The 17,854-nt window shown below is 38.6% G+C and overlaps 1 pseudogene; it reads right to left on the bottom strand.

The window, feature by feature from the left end:
• Positions 1 to 17,854, bottom strand: part of LOC139711254 (protein unc-80 homolog) — a 148,191-nt pseudogene that overhangs the window by 66,257 nt on the left and 64,080 nt on the right.

Below are 17,854 nucleotides of genomic sequence, written 5' to 3'. Positions count from 1 at the left end.
TGACAGAGGATTGTAGGTGAATCTTCATGTTCCCTTTTGTAATCTTTCTTTCACCTGTTCATATGTTAGGCATATGTGTGTGCGTGTGTGTGTGTGAATATTCAAATGTGCAATTTCCATATGCTTATTCTCTCTTCTATGTGCCTGCTACAACGCGTGTGTGTATGCGTGGGACTGCTTGTGCATAAAACTCAAAGAAATACCAGAAAACGAAAAATAACGATTCAACAGATTTTCGTGTCGATTAGCAAACTGCAGACATTGTGTGAAATTTACAAGCTATTACCAGTGTACTACAAGCCTTCAGCATAGGGATAGTGAAATATAGCAGTACACTCAAAGCATTTTTGTGCCTTTTTTTTTCATACTAACAAAATTATATTACACATATATACATTGAAGAAGCTTCTCACATCGTGTGAAATGAAATCATAGTCTACAAAACTGATCGGTACTCGTGACAAGAAAAAGAAGGCATATACAACGTACGTAAAAAAGCTTCAAAGTAATCGCCTCTTTGCCAGTGCTCACGTTTGTGTGTGTGAGATTCAACGAAAATAATAATTCTACACAAAATTTGTAAGTGTAATCTACGGATAAAAGAGAGCTCTACACAGAAAAAGCTACGTATATAACATGTACGGTACATATATGTGCTGAACTGCAGAGGAGAGAGAGGAAGACGACGAAAAGGAGGAATCACCCACCTTCGTCGTCCGACGTGACGTGGTGCGAGGGCTCGTACGCGGCCTGCTGGACCACCGGCACGTTGATGAGGTGGAACGTCTCGCGGGCCTTGCGCTTCTTCTCCTGCTCTCGCAGCAGGGTCTTGCGCACGTGCTCGCGGTGCTGGATGGTGCGCGAGACCGCCACGGCTGCAAACGAACGCTGTTGGAATACAGGAATATTCGTTACATTTTCTTGTAAAGAGATCGGCAGCAAGATAAGCAATCACGCTGTTGAATTATAGGAATATGCATTACATTTTGAAATTTGGAACTTTGAACTTTGTTTTCCTTATTTGAGATACAAATGTTGTATATAACAAACACAAGGTGGAGTTCATTACAATATTTCTTCAAGAGATCCAAAGCCAGATAAGCAATTAAAATACAAAAGTATCTCTTCATCAAGTAAAGTTGATGATTGAAGGTTAAGGGTGTAAAACGACAGGTACAATAGATAGACATAGCAAGGTGGATGCATGTAGGTGCCAAAGTAATGCAAGCTGTATACTGCATGTTAGAATGAGGCCTATCATTATCAAAGGTGAAAACTTTTGCTGTGAAATCTTCCACTCTCATCAACTAAATAGCAGGCGAAATTAATTTCAAGAGTAATAGAGGGAAAGGGGGAGGGAGATAAAAAGAGATTAATTATCACACAGAGAAATTTAGATAAAGAGATAGATGAACAGATAGATACAGAAGCAGACATATGTGACCGTGCACCTCAAAACGAACATAAAGTCGCACACACTGATTTTGCGTGAGGACTGAAAATAAGTGAAATGGGTCAACCTAGCCGAACTTGACTTTTTCATATTTTCTGAAAGAGCAGGTCTTCTTTTACATTATGCTAAAATTTGGTATCATAAAACGGGCAGGAAAGTGTGTTTTTTTAGCAGTTTATCTCAAACATTTTTGGTAGAATAGTGTGATTAGGTGTGTCTTTAGAATCCCTTTTTCATTTCTGAAAAACCTTGTCCACACTCTTCACTTTCAACTCTAATAACTTTTGAAAGGATAGTGCTTCTGCTTTGAAAGTTGGCATTAATTATGGACAGAATGTGTTAATGAGGCATGCTTAATTTCAGTTTAATTTGATAATCCCTTTATTGTTGTTACTCTGGTGGTTTACTTCCTGTTTTTTGTCCCATTCATCGCACAGCCAGCACGGTTTGGTAAAGATTAAGCGCTTGAATAGACACTGTACTTCAGAGCCTCTTTTCTCAGTTCACACTTTTCCTGAGGTTGGTTCTTTCTTTCCAATATTTAGATAGGTTAGGAGAGTCCATTTGATTTGAGTTATGCATCATTTTAAAGCTTAAAGTCTGCTCTTTCAAAATATGGTCTTAACTAAAAATTCATGTCTGGCGACTTTTTGTTTGTTTTGAGGTGCAGGGTCACATATACATACATTGGTAGACAGATAAATACTGACAAATACTATGAGATACGCCTGTAGATGGATAGATACACTGTAGATAGATGGATAGATTATTTAGATGGACCAAAAGTAGATGGATAGATAGATGGACAGATAGATATATTGATAAATATATAGAGATAGATAAATAGATAGATAGACAGACAGACAGACAGATAGATAGATACAAGAGGCAGACATATACATACACTTTTTCAAAGATTATGATAAATGCTGAGAGTTATATCTGTAGGTAGATAGATGCTCTGTAGACACATATGAACATACATGTAGATAGAGAGATACGTAGATACCAAAGCAGACTTTTTTTCCAATTTCAATTCAATTATACTTTACATTATATATACATACCTGTACATTAGTACACAGATAAATACTGATGAATACTAAGAAAAATACACGTAGATAAGACACAAGAATAGATACATGGATGGATAAATTGATAGATAGATAGATAGATAAATGAATAAATAGATAGGTAAATGAATGAATAAATAGATAAATAAATGAATAGATATATAGATAGACAAAAAGATAGACAGATGGATAGATAGATTGTAGATAGATACATGTAGATAGATAGATGGATAAATAAATAGATAGATTATAGTTAGATAGATAGATAGATAGATAGATAGATAGATAGATAGATAGATAGATAGAAAGATAGACAGACAGACAGAAATAGAGAGAAAGAGAGATGAATCGACAGCTGGATAGAGAGAGTTTGCCCTGCTACTCACACTCTCCTCTTCAGTGGAGACCTTCTCCTCCAGCTCCGAGTGGACCACTGGCATCCAGGGCGGGTCCAGAACAGGGACGTTGGCCACCCCGATGGTCGGGGAGGGCACGGTAAAGTCTATGCTGGGAGGAGGAACCTGTGACAGTGATAAGAGAATGTGGTAGATGAGCAGGTCTGAAGTAGACATAGTTTTAGATCATGAGGTTAGACTATATTTTTCTCTCTTTTTTTCGGGGGGAGGGGGGGTGGGGATGGAGAGTTCTGTACAACCTGCGCTTTTCAGTGGGTCCCCCATCTCCATCCTGTGATTAATTTATCACTATAATGTCTGTTTGTATGATCCCCTTCTGAAGTACAATGTACCCCTTTTTATTGATTACGTATGTTGAAATTCTTTACTTTCACATAAACTGTGCATATATGTTATTGATTATGTTGCATTGGAGAAAAATAAAAAAATGAACTTCAACTTGAACAATTCATGCTAATTTTTCTTTTGAACAGAATCCACATCAAAAAAGGTACAACAGTTTGAGGAAAGTCAGTGCTTGCTTGTTAACTGTACATGTACATCGTTGGTTCTTAATGGAACAATATTGGCTTGATTTCTGGTGGGTTTTTCTTCTTTTATCATGTTGGGATGCTTGATTCTTGTATTCATTGTGCTTCTCATTACTTTTTGAAAGTGTGATATTGTAGAGTGGGTATCCTAGATCTTTCCTTTCTGCTGTGAAAGATTTGCATTTTTCCGAAAGGGTTTGTGTTCCTCGTCACCTTATTCTGTTGTTGATGGATATAGTTTGGTTCTTGACTGTACAGTTATTCAAAGACACTGTACCTGTTCTCAATCATGGAAGGCATTAAACTATTCAGAGAGAGTCTGGACTTGGTGAAGGGGTACAGATTTCTTTTTATATGAAATCATGTGGCATAGTCAATGGCATGCACTGTTCGATTCTGGTCTTACTGTTGAACATGCACAATCTCTTTTACAGTGGCGGATCCACGCGGAGGTGCACCGGGTGTGCCCCCCCCCCCTTTATTTTTGTTTAAACAGAAGAAATAAAAAGAAAAAATGGAGGGGGCATGTGCGCCCCCTTTAATTTTGTAAAGACGCCCCCCCCCCCCTTATGGAATTCCTGGATTCGCTCCTGTTTTGCCATGTATTACAGTGCCGACCGCGGGAAACGTCACGCTTTTCCGAGATCTGGACGAGGCCACTGACGCGTATCCCCGCGGGTACCCGCGGGTATACGCGTTCAGTGGACGAGTCCATCCGCCCGCACGGATAATCCATCCTCGGGAATTTGCGTCTCGATTGACGCGGGTTGGACGAGGGTGGACGAGGGTGGACGAGGGTATTCAAGGGCACATTCCCGTTAAGCTTTATTTTGACCGCTCAATCAAAATACATTTCATGGAGTTCCGACTTTGCCCATTTTCATCAAATTCCGATTTCAGGGGCTTCTTTTCGATTTAATCACACTCTGATGTCCACTGCCTTGATTGTTCGCTACTTTCTAAAGAAGTACACCTGCGGAAGTTGTGCACATGCGTTCATCACTCAAGTATCAATAATTATTAGAACATATCGACATCGGTTACGATCATCTCGCTATTCACGACTTTTAACGACCTGCGCCACCAAAATTTCATTGCTGAAAATTCGGTGGCCCAATCGGGCTACAAAAAAAGTCGGATGTTTGCCTTTACTTTTGAAAATGAACAGCGGTAACAGTCGGCTCCGTAAGACGCAAAAATGAATGTCGCATGTTTACTTTTGATTTTAGAAATGAATCACGGTGACATTTGACTCCGTATGATACTGGAATAAATACCGAATGTTTGCTTTGGCGTTCGGAAGTGAATGATAATATTCAACTCCGTAAGACGATAAGATAAATGCCGGATGTTTGCTCTTACGTTCGAAAGTAAATAGCAATAACATTCAGCTCCGGAAGATGCTTGAGTAGGCTATATGTCGAATGATCCCTTTGACGTTCGGAAATGAATAACAAAAATATTCAACTCCGTACGATGATAAAATAAAAGACGGATATTTGCTTTTACTTTCGAAAATAAATAGCAATAACATTCGGCTTCGGAAAATGCTAACATATCAATGTCAGATGATTGCTTTTACGTTCGGAAGTGAATAGCAGTAATATTCTGCTCCATACGATGCTAAAATAACTGTTGGATGTTTGCTTTTAGATTTCGAAATGAATAACAGTAACATTCAGGTGCGTTCGGTGGTAAAATTAATGTTCAATGATTGCTTTGATGTTCGGAAATGAATAACAATGACATTCAACTCCGTATACACGTTTATAAAATATACAATGTATATCTGATGTTTGCTTTTACGTTCGGAAGTAAATAGCAATAACATTCAGCTCCCGAAGATGCTAAAGTAAATGTCGAATGATCCCTTTGACGTTCGGAAATAAATAACAAAAATATTCAACTTCTTACGATAATAAAATGAATGACGGATGATTGCCTGTACTTTCGAAAGTAAATAGCAATAGCATTCGGCTCCGGAAGATGACAAAATAGATGTCAGATGATTGCTTTTACGTTCGGAAGTGAATAGCAGTAATATTCTGCTCCATACGATGCTAAAATAACTGTCGGATGTTCGCTTTTAAATTTCGAAATGAATAACAGTAACATTCACCTGCGTTCGATGGTTCGGAAATGAACACAATAATATTCAACTCCGTGTATACGATGATAACATAAATGTCTGATGTTTGCCTTTATGTTCAAGAGTAAATGGCAATAACATTCAGCTCCGGAAGATGCTAAAATAAATGTCGAATGTTTGCTGTGACGTTCGGAAATTAATAACAAAAATATTCAACTCCGTATATACGATTTTGCGTTCGGAAGTGAATAGCAGTAATGTTCTGCTCCATACGATGCTAAAATAACTGTCGGATGTTCGCTTTTAAATTTCGAAATGAATAACAGTATACATTCAGCTGCGTTCGATGGTTCGGAAATGAACACAATGATATTCAACTCCGTGTATATGATAACATAAATGTCTGATGTTTGCTTTTATGTTCAAGAGTAAATAGCAATAACATTCAGCTCCGGAAGATGCTAAAATAAATAACGCATGTTTGTTGTGACGTTCGGAAATGAATAACCAAAATAACTCCGTATATACGATGATAAAATAAATGTCTGATATTCGGTTTTACGTTCGAAATATAACAATAACAATCAGCTCCATTCGACTTTCGGAAATGAATGATAATAATATTCAACTCCGTACGATGTTTAAATAAATGTCGGATGCTTGCTTATAATTGCTATGTACTTTCGCAAATAAATAGCAATAACATTCGGCTCCGGAAGATGCCAAAATGATTAATGTCACATGATTGCTTTTACGTTTGGAAGTGAATAGCAGTTACATTCTGTTCCGTACTATGCTAAAATAAATGTCGGATATTTGCTACATGTGTATTACATTTCGAAATGAATAGTAACATTTGGCTGCGTTTGATGGTAAAAAACAAAACAAAAACAAAACAAAACACACACACACACACAAAACTGTCTGATGTCTGCCTTGACGTTCAAAATTCGGCCCCGTACGATATGATGAAATAATTGTCAGATGACTCATTTCACTTTCGCAAGTGGACAACAGTGACATTCGGCTCCGTACGATGATAAAATAGATGTCGGATGTTTGCTTTTATATTTGGAAATGACTAACTGTTAAATTCTGCTCCGTATACGACAGAGCTGCCAACCTTTCGAAGCACAAATTAGTACTCAGCAGCTCCAAAATTCGTATTTTCCACCAGAATTCGTATTTTTTTCAATCTCCCTCTTTTTGCTATGAGGCCTACAGGCTCTAAACATAACGTTATGACACATGCCGAAGCATCCAGCTGGTCACCAGCACGATAAAGATTCTAAACTACGCAATGTTCAGCGTTGATTGATTGCTTTCTCGCAATGTGTACAAGTGCAAGTTTGTACCTCCAAAATCTTTCTGGGCTGATTATGGAAGCTTCCATTTTCTAGCAGGGGACGGGGAATGCTTGATCTTCTCAAGAGAGCTTCTGTGTGAGCGGATGCAAAACTCTGTTCTGTGTTTCCAATTATGTACTATCAAAACATAATCATGCGTTGTTTTCAGGCTTTTTTCATTTTATTGGATTTTAAACATCAGTATTTTTCGAAGTATTCCAATTCCTTTTCCCCTGACTGGAATCGGAAAGTCTGCTATAACGATGATCGCAAAATGCCGCGCTGTGTGTGGAAGCGCCGATGTGGTGCAAACACGTGGCTTCATTTTCAAGTTTAAATGAATGCGCCATGTGCTCCTGCCTATAAGAGGTTACTGCAAGTTCGATGGATCGAATGCGCCATAGCTGAGCTGAGCTGAATGGCTTGTTTACGGTAAACATGCAATTTACGTTCGATATGAAGAAATCATTACGTCTTTCACGAGGGAAAAACACACAAAACAAACAAACAAACAAACAAAATACACCCACGAACGAATGTTGATAGCCAAAACTTTGAAAAGTAATAAGCAGTTTTGATGCGCGTGAACTGAAATTAATTGTCATTACACGTTGTATTTTGCTGTCTAACCAGGTGATGACTGCATCTCATTGGACCTTCTCGTAGTGAATTTGTCTGGGCATACGAGACCTTTCATGTATTTCTGTGATTGCATTTTTAATTGACTAAATAATCAATCCTTTTGTTATTGTTCAGGGAACATTAGATATTCGATCAAGTACACTATAATCGACTCTTCGATGTTCCCTACTATGCGCCAAAAGAAAGGCTATAGACATAGAACCATGATATCTTTGGAATTTTTCCTTTAATTCAACTAATGAGCTGGTTCTTCGATCGATATTTCCAGGATACTTACACGCTGTTTATTCCAATGCGCGCATTCTTTCGTCTGGCACGCACCTGGGTGTGGCACCTGCTTTTGTGGAAATTTCCACAAGGGAGAGGGGTGGGGTGTCAAGTTTCTTCGAGCCGAAGAGACTGCATACACAATCTCTTCGCTTTTATTTATTGTCATTCGTGTTTTCGCTTTATTCTTTGCTGATATTGAACATTTAGATTTAACTTTACGAAAGTTGCTATAGCACATGGTTCGTTTTGTTGTGAGGTGTACGTAATTTCTTTTTTTTTAATCATTCTTGAGAGGGGAAAGAAGAGTAAGGGGGAAAGAAGACTAGAGGGAAAGGGAAATAAAACAAACGTCACGTACGCTGAGCATTCACAGGAAGCCGTCTTTTTACACCAGTCACCAGCATAGTTATCATCACTATCAGACATCACTCAAGATCATTTTAGCCTTTTCCTATGATCAACATTAAGAAACACGCATAATCCCTCGAGATAAATACCTAGGAAACTCAATAATAAATACAAAGTATCAACACCTCCCAACAACACAAACATTTAGAAAAGACAGCAAATAGCACATCGAAGCGACTGGGATCAAACTCCGTCGCTTCGATTGCAGCGAAGCGGAGAAATCGCCGTTACGAAAATAACAGTGCGAGACACTAAGAGAATTACGTTTAAATACTTCAAAGTATAAAGGGAACAGATAAAGTGATATAAAATGTAAGAAATCGTACTAAACGAGGTGTGAGAAACGACGGAAATAAAACGAGGTTTAGTAGTAAGCTTAGGCCCTAGCTAAAGTTTTGCAGCACCGAAAGCTACGCGAAAATAAACACACATATAAAACTCGGTATTGCGACGAGATCCTATAAATAAACGATACAAAACAAAGGAAATTGATTCATTTTGACGGGAAAATAGTTTGTTATAAGTATTCTGTTATATGAGATCTCCTTTAATAGGCCTAGAAATAATCGAGTTTCCACGATACTCTGGAAAGAAAGTTCGAACGCTTTTCACCTGCACATATACTGCAGAGGGCAGTGCACATCAGTCATCAATACACGAACAGAAACTCACCTCTACAACTTCCTCGCAGAAAATGATGCAATAGCGTTATAAAAAAAAACAGACAACACTCTAAAAATCATTTCGTACTTGGGAGGCAAGGGACAAGAGGATGAAAAGAAGAGAAAAAGAAGCAGACATTGCACAACGGGACGCTTTCACCCCGCCTCATACGGTACTGTAGTGGCAGCTGGCTAATTGGGATACCACGGCGATCCATGTAAACATCCAGGGTCCGTAGGCGACAGGGATTCACGCGCGCGAAGTTCTGTTCGGTGTACACAGTACGCAAGCAGCGATATGCGTGTGCGCACATTTTTCTATTCAGCGCTTTCCACATACGGTGCGTACGCGTTGCATCGATATCCCAGCTGAATACAGATAACATGGCACATGCGACGTGCGTTTGCTATATTTTTACCCATTATTTTGCCCCACTGTGAATTCGTACTTTCTAAGGACGTTTTCATATTGTCGTATTCCCTTCGATTTTTCGTATACGAATTTTTCGGAACGGTTGGCAGCTCTGGTACAATGCTAACATAAATAACAGATTATTGCTTTCACATTTGAAAATGATTAACGGTATACATAGGCTCAGTATGATGCTTAAATAAATAGAGGATGTTTGCTTCACATTCGGAAATCAATAAGGGTAACATTCAGCTCCATAAGATGCTAAAATGAATGTCGGTTGTTTGCTTTTATACAGTGTATTTGAAAAGATTAACGGTAATATTCGGCTCCGTAAGGTTCTAACATACTATAGTAAATGTTGGATGATTGCTTTTACAATCAGAAATGAATAGCGGTAACTTTCGGCTCTTTACAATGCTAAAACAAACAATCTGGAAATGCTCCCACTTTCTCATCCCAAAAGTAAGCTATGACCACCTAATAGCATAGGCATCAACTTTTATAATTATCTATAAGCCTATTTGCTAAATCTTAGAATTCAGAATAATGGTGATTGAGATGATCTACTTTTGTATTCATTTATTTTAGACATGGGTACCTGTCACGTCAGTAATGCTTAATAATTGTTTTTAGTAGGACCGATTTAGTTTTTCCTATGTTTTTCTTGATTTTTTTGGCCACCAAAAAAAAAAAAAAATAGAAATCAATGATTTTGGTGGTCAAAAATAAAAATTAGTTTGGAGCCCTGCGATATCATTGGGCTCATCATTACTTAATCTTTCCCATGATACGCTAATATTTATATCATCAATCTGCCGACGTCATCCGACAATTCATGATTCAAACCTTTTTTTTTTTCATCGTCCGTAACCCAACTTTGAACACAGACAGGGTATTCTTTCTCATTCTAGAGTAATGAAGGAGCGCACTTTCGGCTGTGATCTAAGTCCTATTATCATCATGAGTTCATGTCGCCGTTTAGTGATCTAAACTTCAGCTTTGCTGAACTGTTCAATGTCTTGAGCAGGAAGCGAAAACAATGGCTGGACTAAGGAACCTTCGTTTTTAAAAGGGGGAAATAAACAACACTGAAACCGAACAAGCCGGCCGAGCATTGTTTAGGTTAACCACGCGTGGTGATAATCGCGCCCATTGATCGCTCTGTCCAGCTGGCTTAACCCTATTCTAACTGGGAGGAGTTTTTACTGGGGGTGACCCCCCCCCCCCCCCCCTTCAGATCTCGGCCACCGATCGCGCGATCGCTGCGAAATTTTTCCTGAAGATAGAGCTGGATGTCAACTACAAGATTACATGGTCATACAATAGAAAAATATTGCCTTTCTATTTTTAATAAATTGATTATGCAAAGTTGTGCATGAAATCATATTTTCACCTATAACTCCATAAAAAAGACTGAAGTATTGCTAAATTTTTGTGTCAAAATTCCTCAAGACATATAAACCAATTTTCATTTAAAAATAAAGCACAGTCAAAACCAATTTCTTTTGTTTTTTATTGTTTTGTTAATTTCTTATGTATTTTATTGATTGTTCGACCTTGTGTTTTCTGTTGTTTTTCAAAATTTGTTGCAGGCACTTTTTCAGGCTTATCTACACTATATAGAATTGATTAATTTCAATGGTTCAAAGATGAAATACTATAATTTATATCAATTTAACCCCAAAAACACAATTTACATTCAATTTGCACACGATATCATGAATTTGAGCTGTTTTCCGGTTGACATGCATTTGCATAACATTACGTAACTTCAGAACGGTGTACTCAGACGTCGCAAATTTGGTCTCAAATATGCGGAAGACTTCAATGAAAAAAGTTGTGAAACGACGCGGCAAAATCTTTGCGCGTTGCAGAATCGTGACGCGAAACGTGGGGGGGGGGTCAATTTGACCCCATTTGACCCCCCCCCCCCCCCCCACCCAGTTAGAATAGGGTTAAGAGTATGCATATTGACCAAAAATAGTCAGAGGGATGCTAATTTACTCTTACAAGCTATCGCTACTATTTAAGTTGAAAACTGGAACTTTCTGAAAGGTTAAAGATGATCGTAAAATCAGTTCTGGCTACAGGATTTTATAATAATTATAATAGCATACAACATGTACCAAGTTTTCATCGTTTACGGCTAATCGAACTATTCAACATCGTTAAAGTAACCATACTTTTTTATTTTCATAGTTCAAACTATTTCTTAACATTTATATGCAAAACGAAAGTACTCTACACGTTTTTCAAAATGCTCAGATGTAATGAGTCAATTCCACAAAGATTGCATTACAGCAACCTTTACTGACCTAAACAAGTTTTCTATAGAGCTATCAGTTCTATTATAATGGCATTCTGATAACTTCGACTGCGTTTTGAACTCGTACCGAGCACAGCATTCAAAACAACGGGTTCCTCAGGTCCTCTTTAGGTATATACTGGTATACTTGCTAAAAGCATTCTCTTTAGCTTCCATTGACAACAACATGCCATGGGAGGAGAATGGAAGCGATCAACTTTCTCGGTAAATGAGGCTTTTCGTATATAGCACACATTGCGTGCCTCTTTCTTTTTTTCTGTTTCTGTTGTTTCAAACTACACTGCAGCCGACACACAACACAAACACACCAAAGTTTACATTCAGGCAACCGTATTTTGGTATTGGTTAGAATCGAATTATATCTGTCTTGTGATTGGCTAATTATCTGTAGCAAAAACAAAACAAAACAAAACAAAAACAAAACAAACAATCACAAAAATGCTGAAAACTGCTTATCGAATATCAGTGGCGTGCCAAAGGAGTAAAATGGAGTCTATACTCTAAAGGGGCCTGAGCTTTTGATTCCAGAAGAATCTTCGTCAGAGGCAAAATGATAATCAGGCAGGGAAAGCAATCACATTATAAAGAAGTTCACACAACACGAACAGTCAGGGACAGGCTAGGGACACGGAACAAAGAAAACAAAAGGAGAGGATGGGAGGTCATGGGCAAGGAGGCCAACAGGTGAAGGGAGGGGGATTAAAGCAGGAGGGTGGATAGACAAAAGGCATAGGAGGGTCAGTGATAATCCTGAGTGCCATGGGGGTGCATCCATTTAAGAATGAATTTTCTCACACACACCCAAGCTGTCGCCATTTATGTGTGTGCGATGAAGCGTTAACGCCGTCGCTAAGCAGGACTGTTGCATCATGGGGGGGGGGGAGGGGGGGGGGGGAACGGGTTGTGAGCTTGAACATAACCTGAACTTTAAGGGCGATTTTCTTTTTTTTTTTCTTTTATGACTTCTAGGGATGCGGAAAGGTGTTGTTTTATATATTATTGTAAAGATAAAACTATACAATGTATGTAGAATTCAAGTATTTATATATACATGTGTAGACATGCCTAAAATTTCGTTTACTGCGACATACGCATTTCGACCGAGCGCATCACGACCTGTATGGACTACGCACATGTATTCTTTTATCTTGCGCCTCTGCTTTTGTGGGAATTTCTTCAAGCATAGGTGTCAGGTTTTCCTACGTTACGTCTGCGGTCATTAATTCCATATTTGTTAGTTTGTCTGCTTTCTTATTCTGTGTTTTATGCATTTTACTTGAACTTAAAGGTCTAGACATTTCGTTTGCTAAATGCACGCGAGTCACGTTGCATTGTATGATGTATTTTGTTTCGTTGACCATTCATGAGAAGCGTTTCTTTGAGCAAACTCTCTTTTCACACCAAAATCACTTATAGAAGGTAGTCATCCACATTGGTTATCAAAATAATAATTCCGTCATTTTCCTTTCGTTCAGAAACAGGAATCAGAATTCTCAACACGTCATCCACATTGGTTATCAAAACAATTCCGTCATTTTCCTTTCGTTCAGAAACAAAAATCTGTTATTCTCAACACGTTATTACAAAAATTACATCTCACAGCGATAATAGGGCCTACTAGAACCAACTCATCGCAGCAAAATGACACATTACGGTTACGAGGACATACACAATGCTTGAACAAATTACTTTGCTTCAAAATGTAGAAACAGATGAAGTGACATAACAAGAGAAAGGGCGCACCGAAAGAGGTACACTGTATCAAGATCAACTAAGATAAACTCTAACAAAAAAGAAGAAGAAGGAGGAAACTATTCCCCCCCCCCAAGGTCATATGTTTACCTTTGGGAGCAGTGATTTAAAAGATGTTTTAGATATCACATGTGATGCATAATAGGTCCGTTGTGCAAAGCATCCTACATAATTTTTTGTAATAAAGCCTAGAATATAAGGAGATATCAGTATTTCTCTTATAGATTGTAAAGAACCTTCGGAATTAGGACCTTTGTTTCATTTTCGGATTAACGAACCTTCGGCATAACGAACCTTATTTCATTTTTTGATAAATGAACCTTTGGAATAACAAGTTACAAACCTCATATTTTCGGATTAACGAACCTTCGGAATAGCAAACTGTAACCGTTCACATAGTGTACTGTATTTTCGATCATACGGATTCAATTTTTTTTTTTTTTTCCAGCGGTTGTTTCTATCCCTATAACTCACATTTCAGAACTATGGGGGTTTTGTTTCATGTACGTGGTGAATTAATACGCCTTTAACGCAAGAGCAAAAACATGGGAAAGTTTGAATGCTTTTCACGTGCACATCGTCACATTAAGAGAATCAGGTGCTGACGGACCATAGAAGTGTCTCAAAATCAATACTGCCATGCAGCTTGCACCAAAATCACAATTCTGATAGGTATTATCCCGTAACAGGGGCGGATCCAGGAATTCCGTAAAGTGGGGGCGCGTTTACAAAATTAAAGGGGGGCGCACGCACCCCTCCCCCATTTTTTTTTTAACATTTCTTTTGTTTCAAAAAAAAAATAAAAATAAAGGGGGGGGGGGCGGGCGCCGGTTGCGGTCCTCCCTGGATCCGCCCCTGCGTAACCAAGTAAGTTTGAGAGAGAAAAGTTTGAGCCAAAAACACAGCGCTGACAAGTACTACCACAAATTGCATTTTAAATATGGTATATAGTACACAGTACGAGAAAGTATACAGCACGAGATCTCTAGTTTGATTTTCATTTCGCTTCGAATAGTAGACGAGCAGTGACAATCCGTCAAAGTGCAAACTACAGCTAGGGCCTAGCGGCACAGTTTACAGGTCTACCTTCTGTTCACTGCATGGTACACATAAACAAGAACAAAAGCGTTTTCTTCTTTTGCATGTTAGCATGGGGACGATAGTGAATTAAGTTCACCAAGATTCAATGTTTGTAAACAAGAAAGCAGCGCGTAGCAAAGACCTCAGATCGTTGTTATAGCACACGTGCATCTATTGTGGTAACCTTTTAATCAACGCACTAACACCATCTGAACATACTGAACGATCATGCCACACAATCACTGTGAAGGGGAAATGTTCAGCAACAACAAGAGCACGAGTATGTAGCCTACCATATACTGTACGCGCATTCATTCCGTGAGTGCCAAATACAAGCTAGAAACACACGCAATAAAGAAACATTGCAAGTTCATGAACTGAGGGACCTTTTTTTTTTTGTCTTATATCTTAACAAGATAAAGACGTTGTGATTTCGGGTGCTGTTCGTTATTCCGAAGGTTCGTTATTCCGAAGGTTCGTTTATCCGAAACACATAAATTCCCTAAACCATAGAGGTTCGTTAATCCGAAAACGAAAAAAGGTTCGTTAATTCGAACATTTGCGGCGTTATTTCGAAGGTTCGTTAATCCAAAAATGACATAGGGTTCGTCATTCCGAAGGTTCGTTAATCCGAAAATGAAATAGGGTTCGTTATCTCGAAGGTTCGTTGATCCGAAATGATATAGGGTCCGTAACGAACCTTCGAAGTAAGTCGAGCTTTGTTTCATTTTCGGATTAACGAACCTTCGGAATAACGAACCTTATTTCATTTTCGGATTAACAAACCTTCGGACTAAAGAACCTTACTAACGAACCTTCGGAATAACGAGCTGTAACCGTGATTTCATATCCAATTTGTTTAATTGGACCTTTTAAAAGCTATGATTGTATCGAATCATTGAAATGAAATTTAACGGCCTTCTGTCCGCCGTATCAAAAGTGTGATGATAAAGGGGATGTGCGCATTGTCATTCGAAATACATGTAACTACATGTAACTCTACATTTAAGTAATTAGTCTGATTATTATATAGCAACTGATTTTGGGATTGATAGTCACTACTGACAGTTTTTATTCTCGTAAACGGCACCTGTCAATCTCACAGGCGTCAAGTCGAAGCACTCACACGTCATGAATTGACCATAACGTAAAAACGACAGAACTCTACACACAAGAGTTCTGTGATAAAAACACGCTGGGCACACAAGATGAGTATGTTGGAACCACATGGCGCACTCACTGCTGGCAGGGCAAGCACGTGCTTTGCTCATCGAACTGATCGTTTTTATAGCGATCATAATATCGCTGCACAGCAGAGATTCGTATTCCAATGCACAGTAGGCCTACTCTCTCTCTCTCTCTCTCTCTCTCTTTCTCAAAAAAAAAAAAAAAATGAAAACATTCACACTTGAAGGGGTGGATACATTTAAAACGGAGTCAATGTAGAGTGAAATTGGAGTGAATTTTGAGTGAAAATGTTCATTTTCACTCGGAGTGACCTCCGGGATCACTCGAAGATTTTGGAGTGCTATTGATGTAGCGCGATTCCGCTGCTTAAATGCATTCAGTTTTGCTCATAATCATTAATTTCATCCTTCTTTTTTTTTCTTGGAAAGCAAGCACTCCTTAAAGAGGGAAAACCCCGATTGGACAAATTGCGACGTAAACATGCATTGACATAGTTATGTGATACGTATAAACAATTTATCATGAAAGGAGAGAAGGGTACCTACAGTACATGTATCCAAGATAAACATTATGCATGCACGTGTAGTACCACTTCTCGGGGACTCGAGTGAAGTTAAACGCAGCTTTGTTGATTACATAATGCCACTCTGGTGGTTTCGCCATACCCTTCTCTCTCTCCTACGTTTTCTTTGTTTTCTCCCTCTCTTTGTCTTTTTTTTCCCCCTACAAATCGTGTACTTTAAGAATAGACAGACGGTGTTAAACTTCAACTCAAGTGGCTTCTTAAGATCTGCGCCTCTTTCATCCATCTTAGGGACCGTGACACTATTGTGAATGACACAATTAAAAGCATCACACAAGGACTTTCACGCCTCGTTAGACCTTTAAGACTCAGATCTTTTTCTTTCTTTTTATGTGTGTGTGTGTAGACGTGGACGCCATTGGGAAATATCAAGCTCGAGACAATAAGTGGCCACTTACAATATAATGACCGACCGATGTTGAAGGTAGATTAAATCAGTAACTAAGTCAGAAATTGGGGAACCAGTAAATAAATAGGCAGCGATCGACACTTCGACGGTTTGCCAATCTAATGTGCAGCGATCGACGTCGAAAGTGTCAATCAAATACGTTATTTACGGTCGACGTCGAAGGTTGATAAAATCAGTAAGCAGCGATCGATGTCGAAGGTTGATAATCGGATGGGTGCTGTTCGTAATATTCCGAAGGTTCGTAATTCCGAAGGGTCGTTAAATTCGAAACACACAAATTCCCTAAACCTACAGGTTCGTTAATTCGAACGTTTGTGGCGTTATTCCGAAGGTTCGTTATTCTGAAGATTCATGAATCCGAAAATGAAATTAACGGAACAATATACCTTCTGAATAACGAATCTTCGGACTAGAGAGCCTTCGGAATAACGAACATCGGAATAATAGCTACCGATGTGTAAGGTTGATGAAATTATTAAATAGCGACCAATGTCCAAAGTTGATTAGGTCATACCGTCCGACGTTAGTGATCGAGAAAACTATAAAGTAGCGGCTGATGTCGAAAGTTGATAAAATAAGGACAATTAAATCAAATAGGTATAGCGTCCATAATGTCGAGATCAAATAAAATTGAGCAGCAACGAAGTGTCGAAGGTTTATGCAATCAACTTGGTATCGCACGACGTCGAATGTTAAGCAAAATTATCTGATTTATCCGACATTTGTTTTAGCATTGTAAAGAGGCTAAAGTTACCGTTATTCATTTCTGATCGCAAAAGCAATCATCCAACATTTACTAGTATTTTGACACCTTACGGAGCCGAATGTTACCGTTAATCATTTTCAAATGTTAAAGCAAACAACCGACATTCATTTTAGCATCTTACGGAGCTGAATGTTATCCTTTTTCATTTCCAAACGTGAAAGCAAACATCCGCTATTTATTTTAGCATCTAACTGAGCCGATTGATACCGTTAATCAGTTCCAAATGTAAAAGCAACAATCTGTTATTTATTTTAGCATCGTTCGGAGCAGAACATTACCGTTATTCATTTCCAAATTTAAAAGCAAACATCCGACAATCATTTTAGCATCGTACGGAGCCGAATGTTACTGTTTTTTCATTTTGAACGTCAAGGCAGACATCAGACATTTACTTTACCATCAAACGCAGCTGAATGTTACTGTTCTTCATTTCGAAATGTAATAGC

Source organism: Diadema antillarum, unplaced genomic scaffold, assembly GCF_040938485.1.
Source record: "Diadema antillarum isolate AM-2024a unplaced genomic scaffold, OU_Dant_1.0 seq00001630_RagTag, whole genome shotgun sequence".
Taxonomy (NCBI): Eukaryota; Metazoa; Echinodermata; class Echinoidea; order Diadematoida; family Diadematidae; genus Diadema; species Diadema antillarum.
The sequence above is the reverse complement of the archived record's forward strand: the minus strand, read 5'-3'. Positions and strand labels throughout refer to the sequence as shown.